Source organism: Lemur catta, chromosome 8 (assembly GCF_020740605.2).
Source record: "Lemur catta isolate mLemCat1 chromosome 8, mLemCat1.pri, whole genome shotgun sequence".
Classification (NCBI taxonomy): Eukaryota; Metazoa; Chordata; class Mammalia; order Primates; family Lemuridae; genus Lemur; species Lemur catta.
In genome coordinates this window covers 13,973,995-13,989,499 of record NC_059135.1, presented here as the reverse complement: position 1 = coordinate 13,989,499, position 15,505 = coordinate 13,973,995, and the positions used below count along the sequence as shown (strand labels likewise).

At 41.0% G+C, this 15,505-nt stretch overlaps 1 protein-coding gene across 2 annotated transcripts in view; it reads left to right on the top strand.

Annotated features, from left to right (window-relative positions):
- SGPP2 (sphingosine-1-phosphate phosphatase 2) overlaps positions 1-15,505 on the top strand; it is a 105,283-nt gene that overhangs the window by 58,212 nt on the left and 31,566 nt on the right. The gene's annotated exons all lie outside the window — the stretch shown is intronic.

Sequence of the window (15,505 nt, the reverse complement as noted above, 5' to 3'; positions counted from 1 at the left end):
GGATGGGGCTGATAAATCTACATATATATAGTCTAAGTGCAGGCAGGGTAAAGTTGTATGAAAAATAAAAGGCTGTGGGGAGAAAGAGTGCGAGAGGCATGCTGTGTTAAGTAAGGTGGTCAGGGAAGGCTTTTCAGAGGCGGTGGCCTGTGGGTACAGGGCTGACTTGCCTTATAATTTACTTATAACTCACATTTATATTGTTTCTAGAAGGTCTAGAATGTTTGAAGTTTATCAGCATCCTTTCGATTGGTTTCTGTATTTATTTGGAAACAGTGTTCCTCAGAAGTCTAAACAGCCTTCTGAGAAGACAGCTAGATTTTAAAAGTGTAAGACCATCATCTTCGAATTGGTCTTTCCATCTTTAAAATAAAACATGTGTTGTGATTCCAATCTGATAAGGCATTTCATCAAACAGGGATCTGTAAAAATACTTGCATTGTCGCCATCACATGAACCTCAGCCTTGGAGTGTACGCGGAGGTTGCAGAGAGAAGAGCCAGGGTGTACGTGCCTGTCTGCCCCAAGGCAGACTCTGACAGTCAAGCCTTTCTCATTAAAAAAGGGTCATGGGGAGGTTACAGCCCTGGTTACAGTCTCATTTGGGAGGTGCTGATGGTGTGACCAACAGCCCCTCCTAACAGAGTGGAGTTAATCACTCACTGGCCAACTGGAAAATCAATGGCTTCCTCCCCTCTGCCTTGGTCAGTCTCTGTCCTCCCTGCAGTGAACAGGCGCCAGGCAGGGACTCAGGGACTCTTGTCCCTTCTTGCTCCAAGACTGGCTCTCCAGGAGGACAGTCATCTCACCCCAGGGGAGATGAGCTTGTCCTCCTCTGCCAGGGAGAAACCTCATCATAAAGCGGTTCTGCCAAAGAGGAGGAGGAAGCAGGAAAGAGGGGACTTGGGGGGAAAGACAGTCTTTCAAGGTATGACGACATTGCAGCCGAAATGGAAAAGAAACTTGATGTTCGGAGATGACGGAGTAGAGAACGGTTACGTGTCTACAGCAGCGTGTCCGAGTCAGTGTGAGCTTAGCTCTTAGCACCTTTCTTCCATGTAAGGAGGTGGTGAGTCACCGTGTTTTGGCTGATCTGTCCAAGCTGATGTCTTCTCTTTACCCCAGCAACACCGTCCATGAGCTAGACTGGAAGTCCCTTGGCAGAAAGTCTGGAGAATCAGGATGGCAGTGCCCTGCACCAGACCTTACCATGTTAAGTTCTCACCTTGGACCTGACCAGCAGTATATCAGAACCTTTTGGTTGGGAGAAAGGTGTTACCAGCAGAAAGAATCACACCTTAGGGTCAAGAGAGCTGTTCCTTCAGATATCCTGGCTGAGAGGTGTCCCTCCCTGAGGTGTGAGAGCCTCCACCTGAACTTCAGGGCTTGAGTGTTCCCTCATGTACAGAAGAGACTGTCTCAAGGTCTGGAAATTTCCTAGGAGAGAGGATAAATCTTAGACTAGGGGCCAGTACACTTTCACCAGTGAGATGTGAAGGGCTGGTGCCTGGTGGTGGGATGGTGGTGGAGGGTGGGACGGGGCTGGAAGCATGGAGGGCAGCAGCTGAGGAATGCGGTATTGATCCTGGTTGCCATCTGGGTGTCTCTGTGCCCAGTTTGGAAGGAGGAAAATCGACAACCAGAAAATGGGAGGGGAGCAGTGAGGAGTAAGTGAGGTATTGATAACAGACAGCTGCTTGGAGGGTGCGCAAGGAAATATAGCATACTCCATTCTCTGGACTTTGGAGTGATTCTGCCACACACAGTTGGTAGCCACCCCTGGTCACGGTCATCACGTCGAGGGTTGTTTGAAATGAGTGTGAAATTGTCGTTTCCCAGTGCGGATGGCGCAGCCCATGAATGTCAAGCTGAGAATGGAACTGTATGTTGCATACGTAAAGAAATGGAAGGGTCCGTTTGGCTGTGCCCCCGATTAGTTGAGCAGATACACATCCAGGGCGCCCTCAATGATTACTGGCATCGTCTGCTTTGCCTTAAGTGAATTTTCCTCCCTACATCCTGTGATTACAGCTCCCGTAATTTTGTTAGCCTTTATATTGAGTTTTTCTTCTTTTGCATTTCCTTAGCCCTTCATTTCCTTCGAAGCGTCTTAGCTGGTGTAATTTAGTTTCCTCGTGGCCAGCTGCACAGCCAAGCACCCTTCGTGGAAGGGCACTGCCCCCACACACATGCAGCCGCTCCAGCGTGAGCAGACACAACGGGCAGTGGCAGCTTCCAGAGACAAACCCTCCACCTGGAGTTTGGGGAGGATCCTCTACTGTTGTCCTCACCATTTGGCTCAGTTTAAATTACCTGCCACGTGAGAGGAAGAGGAAGACTCGGGCACTTGTGAAGGGAACAAAATCCAGGCAAACAGAAAGCCTGTGACCCTGGAGCTTTCTCAGACAAGGCCCATTTGAACAGGTGCTTCTATAATGTTGCTTCACTGTTAGACGTGGCTTTGATCCCCTGGGGTTACAGCCCGAGTCACTTGACCCTGCACCATAAACCCAGATTGCTTTCTGGCAGCACATCCAGCTGCTCTTGGGAAAGGCAAGCCACTGCGACTCGGTTGAAAATTCAGCACTTGGGTGGATGAGGTTGCTGTCGCCTGACTCCTTGGAGTCGTAATCACTCCAGAAATAAATCTTCTTTATTTCTTTCGAGTGACCACCACTCAGATCTTTTTCGAATTCTATTAAGAATGTAGGCCGGGTGCGGTGGCTCACGCCTGTAATCCTAGCACTCTGGGAGGCCGAGGCGGGTGGATTGCTCAAGGTCAGGAGTTCGAGACCACCCTGAGCGAGACCCCGTCTCTACTAAAAATAGAAATAAAAATTATCTGGACAACTAAAAATATATATAGAAAAAATTAGCCGGGCATGGTGGTGCATGCCTGTAGTCCCAGCTACTCGGGAGGCTGAGGCAGGATGATCACTTGAGCCCAGGAGTTTGAGGTTGCTGTGAGCTGGGCTGACACCATGGCACTCACTCCAGCCCGGGCAACAAAGTGAGACTTTGTCTCAAAAAAAAAAAGAAAGAAAAGAAAAAAAGAATGTAAACCTGTGACAGGTGCACTTGAGGGTTCCCTAGCTCTCACTGCTCACAACATGAGGGGTTCTTAAACCTCAAAAGCTGTGTTGTCACAGGAGGCCAACATGAAATGACCCAACTCTGACCAAATGTGGAAGGAGATTAGACAATTGTCTGAAAAACTAGGTGTTTGATATTAATGACCTTAAGCTTACACAGGCTCTTGGTCTGTCGGGTTGGCACAATGGCTCAGCTCATCACATGGAGAGACTCTTCCTAAAACAAAACCAAGACAAAACAAAAACACTGCCATAGAAAGACAGGCAAGTGAAATGTGTTCACGTGCTCTCTTGTCTCAGGGTAATTCAAAACTAGACACTCTCTGAGGCTAGATCTATTTCAAGATATAATGAGCCCATATCTCATTTTAATGATATCTATGCTTTTTCAACTAAATTTTTTCCCCACAAATTGTAAGACATATTACAAAAACCCAAACATCTTAGTCTACAGAGTTGTTTTTGTTTTGTTAGGGTTTAGGTTTTTGGCGATGGTGGAAGTGGGATGGACACAGGTAAAAATATTTGTTTTTCTGACCAGCATTTTTTTTTTTTTTTTGGAGACAGAGTCTCCCTCTGTTGCCCAGGCTAGAGTGCCATGGTGTAAGCCTAGCTCACAGCAACCTCAAACTCCTGAGCTCAAGCAATCCTCCTGCCTCAGCCTCCCGATTAGCTAGGACTATGGGCACACCACACCATACCTGGCTAATTTTTTCTATTTTTAGTAGAGACGAGGTCTCACTCTTGCTGGTCTCGAGCTCCTGACCTCAAGTGATCCTCTCACCTCTGCCTCCCAGAGTGCTAGGATTACAGTCACAAGCCACCGCACCTGGCCCTATGACCAGCATTTTTGAAACAAATGCTCTCTCAATCTTTATGGTGAAACACACAGTTTACCTGGGTGCAATTAGAATTGACTAGAGCTGTAAGAAAGGTCTGGGCAGGTGTTGCTTATGCCACTCCCACAAGTTTTCCCATTTGTTAGGTGTGCTCAGAGAATACAAGTGATTGAATTGGTTTTTTAAAAATAGATGTGAAATAAGGAAATTGGCCTTGGCGGATTGGGAGATTTGCTCAATTAAATTTTTTAAAACCACCAGGAATCAGGATATATATATTGAAGTATCTTGAGAAAATTATGTAAGTTTGTAATTTAGATTTAACTTAACCATAACTACTTTTTATTACATCTATGGAGAAAAATGCGAGTGACTTTCTAGGGTGGTTTGAAGCAGGCAGGCTCCTTTGAAGGTGGAGAATTTTGCTTTCCTTGAATCACTGCCAGGTGTATCCCATGCAGGTTGAGTGTCCCTTATCTGAAGTGCTTGGGACCAGAAGTGTTTCAGTTTTCAGATTTTTTTAAATTTTAGAATATTTGCATTCAGCATCCCTAATCCAAAATCCAAAATTTGAAATGCCTCAATGAACATTTCCTTTGAGCATCATGTCAGTGCTCAGAAAGTTTCAGGTTTTGGAGCATATTGGATTTTGGATTTTCAGATTAGGGATACTCAACCTGTATTTGCTTTATACTGTGGGCTATATAGAAGTTGCTGCTCACAATGTTGATTTTAAATATTTAAATGGCTCCCGAGCTGCTGTATTTATAAGTAAGTGATGATTTAGATAAAGGCAGCAGGAGCTCAGTATTCGTGCACCGTGCTGAGAAGCTCTTGTTGCTGTGAAAGCCAGGACGCTGGGGGAGATGGTAGCTCATCTTGGAGACTAACATTGGAAATGGTTTGTATTGGAAAGGGCACCACTACCGAGAGAAAGTTTACTCTGAGTACACAGTTCTACCTTTTGACAATTCTTCAGTTAGAGAGTTGTATTGCCTTTTAAAAACATAAAGGAGAGGAAATAAAAATTTGATGTATTCTATGTCTTATTTTTGAGTTGGTTGTTAAGTATTAATAATACGTAACTGGTTTATTTCTATTTGAAGAAAAGGTATCCACTCTAAGGACATGACCTAGAACGTCTTTTTACCCTAATCACCTGCTATGGAACATTCTGCTTTGGGAGACCTAGGGAAATATTGAAACTGTATGGTCCTGGTAGAAAGATCTCTAATTCAGATTAGATAACCCATTCAGGAATAACCAAGTAATAGACCAAAAAAGGGTGAAAACCAAGAGCATTGTGTTGCTAAGTGCAATGAGAGATGATCGGGAAGTCCTTCTGTTACAGCAAAAGCTATATATTGAAATAATAATGAATTATAAATTTTATTAAACATTTCAAACATATTAAAGTTAAAATAAGGAGATGGAAAAGAGCATGGTGAATTCTTGTTTTCATTTTAAGTGTTAACAGCCTGGATTTATTTATACTGGTTCACTTACCTTCAACATTCGTCTTCCTTTCAAGGAAGATGTGAGGCCCAAGTGTTGGAAGTGCTGTTCCCATTGTGAGATGACAAGTATCTCAAGTCCCTGGTAATACTTGCTTTGAATCAATGTATAAGTAAATTACAGACCATCAAGGTTTTTCTTGTCCAGTGTGTGAGTTATAATGTCAGTAATTATAATGTCTATTTCGTGTGCCTCCATGGGTTTTATTTTCTTATCCACACCCCTAGAGCGTACAGTGTAAATTTAATTGGTGGTACCAGTGGTTCTTGACACAGGAAGACTCTTAAATTCGATTCATTGGTGGGATGGTAGGGATAAGCGCTTGGCAATTTTCTCACCAGATGTGACATCTTAATCTCTCAGCCCCCAAGGGCAGTCAGTGTCCTCTATTGAGCTCCAGATGGATCTCATGGATTAAGATAATAGAATTTGGGTTCCTTAAGGATAGATGTATGTTCTCATGTATTATATATGCCCTTGCTTGACTTAGAGGCAGTAAGTAGTAAGTTTGTTAGATGCTAGATGGTGTGGTGTGGTGAAAAGATGATAGTACTTGGAATCAGAAAACTAAATTCCAGTTCCTTCACACTGGTGGCATGATCTTTGGCAAGATACTCACCTTTTCTATGCATCAATTTGCTCATCTGTAAAATAGGGATGATGTGAACATTAAAATAAATGTTTGTGAAAGTATACTTTCAAAAGTTGTTGCACAAATGATAGTTATTATTTAACCCAAATCGTTCCTAATACTGAAAAGAAGGCATAAGTGTTTTGAAATGATTTTCCTAAACATATACATACATCTATCACTTAAATTACCAATCTTTGTACCTTTACTGTTTGTATTCAAAAATTTCAGAAGCCGATCGGAGCTTAAAAAATGCAGCATCAGAAAGAGCAATAAAGTGTTGTAACTTAACTATTTCATTTTTCTTACCTGCCATTTGTGCTTTAGTTATTTTATCTCCATTTTTACCAAACTTGGAATACATAAAGATCAATTTTCTGATTGTCTTCTGTGATATATGGTGTTTGCTCTATAATTTCATTGTTTTGGTGCTTCAGGCACGAGTAAAGTTTTATAAATTTGAAATTATGATTCCTTCTTTCAGTGATTCTCTCTCACATACAGCAAAAAAGCTCTGAATTTAAAAAAATAAAAATAATGCCAGAAGTATGAATGGACATTCACCAGTTGAAAAGAACTTTTCACACTGGATGGTAAGCAATAGTCTCTAGAATGTTCCCAAATAATCATCACAAAGAAATGCTTTTAATTCACTCCCTGAAGCCAAACAGGAGACCACAGAGCAGTCTGTATTCCAGGGAGGAAAAAAAAAGTCTGAATGCTGAGTAAATAAAAATATAGGCTAGTGCAACCAGTCTCTTGTTTGTAAAATTGTTAACTGAAAAGCCTCCACAATGTCCCAACATAAAGGAGTGAGTTTGGGGTGATGGATGTCCCAGCTGTTCTGGTTTGATCATTATAACATTGCACACATGTATCAAAATATCACATGTACTCCCAAAATATGTACAACTATTATGTATCAACAAAAAAGTGTAATTTTACTCACATGTTATATGATAGAATATTTTGAGAGCAATATTTTAGACCTTAATATAATGTACCATTTTTAAAAAAGCCTCCATGGCTAAAAATTGCTCTTAAATGAATCCTACAGTCATGGTTTTGACTAGGTGGATTTTACCAGCTCTCTGTTGTATGCGTGTTCACCTCCTCAGTGCCATGTGTAGGGGCAGAGTTGGACAGGACTTCTTTTTTTTTTTTTTTTTTTAAGAAGAATGAATTAGTAGTAGATTTATTTTAACTGAATTTATAACAGTGCTGTCAGGTTTCAGTCTGAAATGTTGGTTCTTGTTGCACTCATGGCCAAAAAATGACCAGACACACCAACGTAAGGCAAGCATGAAAATGAGGTTTATTGAGGAGAGAAAGACAGGATTGTCGAGCAAGAGCAAGATACAGGTCCACAGAGCCTGATACATACCCCACAGATGATGGTCCAACCTACTGTTGCAGCAAAGGAGAGCAAAAGGAAGGGCACTAAAAGGGCCTGGTTATGGTCTGCATCTTGTTTCATAGTGTCTGGATTGGGACCTCCCTGTGGTTCTGGACAGGACTTTTGAAGAAAAGACTATGAATAGTCCCAACAGCTTGCTTCTGTTGGAATCAATATTTGAGGCATTGTCAATCACATTTTGGAACAAAGGGCTTCAGGGATACATAAAAGAGGTCCATCAGAACTCATCTTGATGTGTGGTTTCTCTTTCTTTTTAACAGTGAGATATAATTCACATATCATGATAGTTATCCTTTTAAAGTATACAGTTCAGTATATTCACTAAGCTGTGCAACCATCACTGCCATCTAACTTCAGAACATTTTCATCACCCCCAAAAGAAACCCCATATCCATTAGTACCCACTCCCATTACTCCGCTCCCAACCCTAAGCAACCACTAATCTACTTTCTCCCAACCAAGTACTAACCAGGCCTAACTCTGCTTAGCTTCCGAGATCAGACAAGATAGGGCGCGTTCTGGGTGGTATGGCCGTAGACTAATCTACTTTCTGCATGGATTTACCTATTCTGAGCATTTCACGTAAATGAAGTCATACAACATGTATCCTTTTGTGTCTGGCTTCTTTCACTTAGCATACCATTTCAAGATTTATCCATTTTGTAGTGTGTATCAGCACTTCATTCCATTTAATATCAAATAATATTCTATTGTAAGAATATATACTACAATTTGTTTATCCATCAGTTGATGGATGTTTGGGTTGTTTAAACTTTTTGGCTATTGAGAAGAATGATGCTAAGAAGATTCAAATGCGAGTTCCTGTGAGGACCTATGTTTTCATTCTCCTGGGTATGTACCTAGGAATGGTTGGGTGTCTGGTGTCTCTTTATCCAAATCATCCTATTAGTAACCTGAGAAACAAAGATAGAACGAGCTTAATTTGGATGGATTTAAAAAATAGGATTGGTATGTACTGGTAGAGAAGTTGTGGTCTTTGGGTTAGGTTATATCTCATTGTTTTCTTTTTTTTTTTTTGAGACAGAGTCTTGCTTTGTTGCCCTGGCTAGAGTGAGTGCTGTGGCATCAGCCTAGCTCACAGCAACCTCAAACTCCTGGGCTTAAGCAATCCTACTGCCTCAGCCTCCCTAGTAGCTGGGACTACAGGCATGCACCACCATGCCCGGCTAATTTTTTTTCTCTATATATTTTAGTTGGCTAGATAATTTCTTTTTATTTTTAGTAGAGATGGGGTCTCGCTCTTGCTGAGGCTGGTCTCGAACTCTTGACCTCAAGTGATCCACCCACCTCGGCCTCCCAGAGTGCTAGGATTACAGGCATGAGCCACCGCACCCAGCCTTCATTGTTTTCTTGTCACCAACAGTTAAACAATGACATAACTATTAATACTTCCCGACTTTTTGGAAACAAGCCCATGGATCAACTATAAATCCCAGTGGTTCACAATGTTTCTACCCCATGAGATGTGAGGGGTAATCATACATTCCTGTTAGTTAACAGTGCATCACTTGGGCTGAGATTTCCCCATGGTGGCGGGGGGGGGGTTGGGTGTAGCCAGGAGAAGGAAGAAAGATGTTAGAGTTTATCAAAATTTTTTTGTATGTGTGTTGGGGCATAATTTAAAAGAGCCTCTTGATGCTCCCTTCATCCTGCAGAGGACTAAGCTTTTATTATGATCACAGTGGAGCCTTCGCTCTGTTGGGCTGAGGGGGCTTTGTGGGAAGGAGGACAAAAGGGGGAGCATCCCACAGTGTGCAAAAATGAATGTGTGGCTTTGCTGGTTTACTAGTAATAATGTTTGAAGGATCTATTTAGGTTTTATTTATGCTAGTGTGAAGAATAAAGTCCTGCTGATTACAGATGTGTTAGACACTGCACAGTTGGCATTTTGGATTGTAATAACCAAGAAAAGGCCACTACACTAAGAGAAAAATGTGCTATGTTCTCTACCCACCCTCATATAAGCCCAGCCATCCAGAACAGACCCTGCGCTGGAAGTTCTTCCATACTATGAGGACACGTTTTGTATCGACAGAATTGGTTCACTGGAAAAGCCTTTTGTCTGCCAAGGATGAACAGTAGACTATCCAGAAAACCAGATTTCCTTTCTACCTATATATTCCATTTATCCCGCAATGAGAGCAGAAGAAAGAAAACAGACTAATTTCTCTTGGTGAAAACCTCCCGAGCCTCTGTGCCTTCCCTCAGAACCACGTCAGGGGACCCAGCCAGTTGGCTGAGGCAGTAATGATCTATAATTGCTTCCTGTGTTGCCTCCTTGAGGATTTTTGCTTTTATGTACAGGCCTTTGGGGCCTCAGCCCAAAGGAGTGTGATGGATGATGGAACTTAATTGGGTCCCTTTAGGTAGTAGGAGCCTTCAACAATACAGAGCAAAGTCTTCCATTTAGGGCAAGCCGTGTTGGGTTAATCATTACACTTTTTAACTGAGAATTAAATGGAAGAATAGTTCTCTTCTGCCATAGTAATTTTTAAAATAGACTTTTTTTTTTTTTTAGAGCAGTTTTAGGTTCATAGAAAAGTTGAGGGAAAAGTACAGAGTTCCTATCCACCTTCCCTGCCCCACAGCCTCCCCCACCACCAACACCCTGCACCAGAGTGGTACATTTGCTACAGTCAGCAGCCTTACATTGACATATCATTATCACCCAAAATCTAAAGTGTACATTAGGGTTCACTCCTGGTGGTGTACATTTTATGGGTTTTGGCAAGTGTGTAGTGATGTGTATTCACCATGATAGTATCATACAGAATAATTTCACTGCCTAAAAATTCTCTGTGCTCTGCCTGTTCATCGCCCCTTCTCCCAACCCCTGGAAGCCACTGATCTTTTTACTGTCTCCATGGTTTTACCCTTACTAGAATGCCATATAGCTGGAATCATATAGTACATGGCCTTTGCAGATGAGCTTCTTTCACTAAGTAACATTTAAGTTTCCTCTGTGTCTTTTCATGGCTTGATAGCTCATTTCTTAGTAACACTGCAGAATAATCCATTGTCTGGATGAACCACAATTTATCCATTCACCTACTGAAGGACATCTTGGTTGCTTCCAAGTTTTGGCAATTATAAATAAAACTGCTATAAATAGCCACATGCAGGTTTCTTTTTTGTGGACATAAGTTTTCAATGCACTTGCATAAACACCAAAGAGTGTGATTGCTGAATCATATGGTAAGAAGAGTATGTTTAATTTTATGAGAAACTGCCAAATTGTCTTCCAAAGTGGTGGTACCATTTTACATTCCTGTTACTAGCAACGAATGAGAGTTCTTGGTGCTCTGCATCCTCACCAGCATTTGGTATTGTCAGTGTTCTGAATTTAGCCATTCTGACAGGTGTGTAGTGGTATTTCATTGTTGTTTTGATTTGCAATTTCCTAATAACATATAATGTTGAACATCTATAGTAATGTTTTTAAATCTTAGATCAAACTTTTCAATACTGTCAGACTGAACATCTTTTTTTTTTAAGCATGGTGAGGCTGTTTTATTGGAAAAAAATCCAAAGATATTAAGCATGCTTGTTGCTGAGGTTTCAATTCCTATGCTCTGATAAAAGCAATCTTATCTGTCTGGTTCTCCATAGTATTCCCCAAACCAGCACAGTGCCTGATCCACAGCACTTCACTCACTAAATACATACTGTGTAGTGGGTTGAATGGTGACCTCCAAAAAGGTATGCCCACATTCTAATCCTCAGAACCCGTGAACATTACCTTTTCTGAAAAAAGGGTCCTTGCAGATGTAATTAAGTTAAGGATCTTGAGACAAGGAGATCATTCTAGATTATCTGGGTGGGCCAATCAAATGCTAAGTATCCTTGTAAGAGAAAGGCAGAGGGAGAGTTGAGATAGAAGAGGAGGAGACAGAAGAGGAAGAAGCTGTGTGACCACAGAGGCAGAGATTGGGGTGATATGGCTGCAAATCAAACCTATAGCTACCAGAAACCAGAAGCGGCAAAGAAAGGACTCTCTCCTAGAGCCTCCAGAACAAGTGTGGCCCTGCTTACCCATCAATCTCAGACTTCTGGCCTCTAAGCCCTAGGCAGCCACTAATCTATTTTCTATCTCTATGGAGTTGCAAATTCTGGATATTTTATTATACATAAATGGAATCGTACAATGTGTGGTCTTTTGTGTCTGGCTTTCTAAACTTAGCATAATAGCACCTCCTTTTATATTCTCAATATGTTATAATATTCCTTTTATTTTCTTGAAATAAAATTCACAGATTCTTTGGCCTACTTACAGATACAACTTTTAAAAAATAACATGACTTATAATAAAAATAACTTTAACTTAAAGTAGGTAAGTGCTAGGGCATATCTACACTAGGATATTTCATAGGGCATCAGGATCCTTGACTCTACTTTACTGTTTATAAAGCAGTAGCCCCATGAATGTGCCAACAACTGTGGCTGGCACACAGATGTGCAGTGTTGAAATCTCAAATACAGCAGGCAGCATTTCCACTACTGACCTGATTTCTTCCAATGGCAAACAATCCTGATAAAGTTCCAAATAAACTACAGTTCAAGCTTCCCTCTGTCTACACAGTAGTTATAGTCTTGGAGACTTCAGTGTGTGTTCACACCTTGCAAGAAAGTATTTGGTGTTTACTTGTGAAACAGAGTTAGGCTCTTAATTCAGAGGATTATAAGTGGGTTTTTCACCTACATAAATATCTAGTAGAACACTCTAGAGTTACATCAGACACAAAAAGCAGTTGTCATAGAATGGCACTGTCCTATGTGTTGGAAGGCATGTTGTATCCCTGGCTGTCTCCCCTCCAAATGCCAACAGTGCCTGCAGTCACTGAGCCCACCAAGAATGCCTCCCAGGAGACCACCCACATGTTGGGGACTGGTGGTTCAGTTCTTCTTACCTTAAAAAGCAATTCCACATTCCTGATCACCTCTGGGTCCATATTCTATCCATTTCTTTTTTCTCTCTTACTGATGTAATTTCTCCCTGTTTGTCACTCACCCTACACTTGTTCAACATTCTTCCATCTTACAAAAGAGAAAAAAGGAAAACGTTTTTCAAATCTCTCTTCTACTCCACTTCTGCTGACCTACATTACGCCATTATCTCTCACCCCAGTTTTGCAATAATCTCTTATCTGGTGCCCTTCCTTCCAGTCCAGATGTCCTCATCCCCACTCTACCCTTGGCGTCAGAGGGATCTGTCAGACTCGCAGAGCAGCTCTGGCCATCCCTCTGCCCCGAATCTCCAAGTAGGCTAAAGGGCCATTCTACAACATGGTGCCTCGTTGCTGGGTCCACCCCAGACATCTGTTCCTCACATTTCAGAAAAACTTTGAACCACTTTTTGAGATGTGATTGACATATAATAAACTGTAAATATTTAACAGCTTTATTGAAGTATAATTCCCATACTATACAATTCATCCATTTAAAACATACAATTCAACAATTTTTAGTGCATTCACAGGGTTTTCACATATTTAAAATGTACAAGTTTGCACATCATGGCATATGTACCTCTCCCTGAAATAATTCCCACAATCAAGATGGTATCTGTCATCCCAAACATTTTTTCATGCCCATTTGTAATTTCTTCTGCCCTCCCTAGCACCCACTCATCTGCTTTCTGTCACCATAGTTTACATTTTCAAGAGTTTTACATAAATAAATCATTTATTATGTACTGTTTGTTATTTGTTTTGGTCTGATTTCATTCAGCATAATTATTTTGCAGTTCATCCATATTGTGAGCATGTGTTGATAGTTCATTCTTTTTTTGTTGCTGAGTAGTATTCAATGGTATGATTATACCACAATTTGTTTATCTACTCACCTGTTGATGAAAATTGGGTTGTTTCCAGTTTGGGGCTATTATAAAAAATCTGCTGTGAACATTCATGTGCAAGTCTTTGCATGACATATGCTGTCATTCCTCATGGGCAAATACCTAAAAGTGGCATGGCTGGATTATATGATAAGTATATATTAAGAAACTTATCAAGTGATAAGTATATATGTTAAGTATAGTTTCATACTTTTAAAGAAACTATCAAACTGTTTTCCAAAGGGGTGGTACCATTTTGTGTTTCCTCCAGTGGCATATGAGAGTTCGAGGTGCTCCAAAGCCCATCAACAGCTGATAACACATAGTGGTGTGCCTCATAGCTTAAATGCTAGTGGTCCTCACCTCCTAGTAGCTCCTGCTATATACCCTCCAGTATCACTTCCCCAAGCCTTTGCTGCTTCTGTTCTCGCAACCTGAATATTTCTCTGCCTCTCCCTCGTCTTAGTTAAACCATCTTCCTTTAACACCCAGCCCAGTGTTCCTGGCCCTCCAGGTTGAATTAGAGTCTCTCTCTCTCTATGTATATATACATACCCATAGAATTCTGTGAAAAAAATATATATATATTTGCATTGTGATGAAATTCTGTTTGCATTACTGTTTTCCATATTCGAGGACAGGTACCTAATACAGGGCTTGGTACATCATAGGTTCACTGTCACGAATGGCAATGGCAGAAACAGGACTCAGCATTTTCAGAGTTGAGCTCTTCCCCCAAGACTTGAAAAATGTAGCTCTGACTATATTCTCTTGCTTAAAGAGGGCTCTGATTACAGTCATTGTTATGTGCAATTTATTATTCAGAAACAATTTATAGCTGTGGTAATATTTTTAAATGGAATGAACAGTTGTCCTAATTCTTTAAAATGGCCTTCAAACATAGCAGGTGGAATATAAACGAAGTCAAAGGAACTCATGAACTTCAGAGAAATTAAACTTTGTCTGAGTGTGGGTCACCCAGTCAGTCTTCACTTTATGATTTTAAGATCGCTGGTCTTTGAGGATTTTCAGTATTTTTGAGTGAACCAGAATCAGTCGTCGTGCCTGTAATATTTTGTTTATCTTGGTGGCTGAGGCAGGGGTGGGGCTGAGAAATATATTTCAAGCAGCTTCTGAGAAATTCTCAGTCAATAATATCTGCAAGTTTTTCAACTCTCCAGATAATAGTCAGTTAGATGTGGCTTTTACAGGTTCCCAAGAGGGGGCAAAAACATAAAAAGAGTGAGCTGGTTTCCAGGAGAGTAGTTCCTGGTAATAAGGGGACGGTAAAGAGGTTAAGTTGCAAAGTGTGATTAGAAATTGCAGTTATGGAATTCAGAACCATTGTCGCTGAGGCTTTATAGCCTGCGGATTTGGCCTGCTGTGCACAAGCAGTGGTTCTTGGTTTTTAGCCCAGAACACAGTGGCAGTGGAGCACAAAAACATATGCAGCGCCTTCTGGGGGGACGCTGGGTTTGCTGGAATAATGCTCAGAATTAACCGGCAAGTAAAGGAGTTAAAAGAAAGCACCAGAATGTGGGAACTCCTAAAGCATCCTCGCTGACTAAGCGAAGTTATTTTGAAATAGTCTTTCATGGACGATTTGGTTCCAAAGCAAGAAAGCTAAATAAAACCCTAGCAAGATCAGTACGGTCATGATAAAGTGTTATGATAAAAACCCATGACAACGTGATCTGTGCAAGAATGTCATATAGGACGGTGCTTCTCACATTCTCCTGTGCGCACAAATCAGGCAATCTTGTGAAAATGGAGATTCTAATTCAACAGGTCTAAGGAGAGTCCTGGATTCTGCGTTTTAAAACAGCTCCACATAGCCCTGGTACTGCTGGTCTCAGACCAAACTTTGAGTTGCAAAGGCAGGTACTTAAGTAAACATGCCGCTCTTTCCTTTTTCATCATAGCTCATAAAATTGTCCCGTAACTTTGTCTTTAACAAAATAAATTAATCTGCTGTTAATATTACATCAAATTCTGATTTCTATCTTCTGCTTAAAAAAAAAAAAAGAGGAGACGATTTCTTCATTAATGGCCTCATGGTAAAAACATTTGAAAAAACTCCATATTGAGTTGTCTTTATTTTAGCGTTGAAAATATTCATGCCACTTATTTGACGGATGCTCCTGATTATGGAATGAAG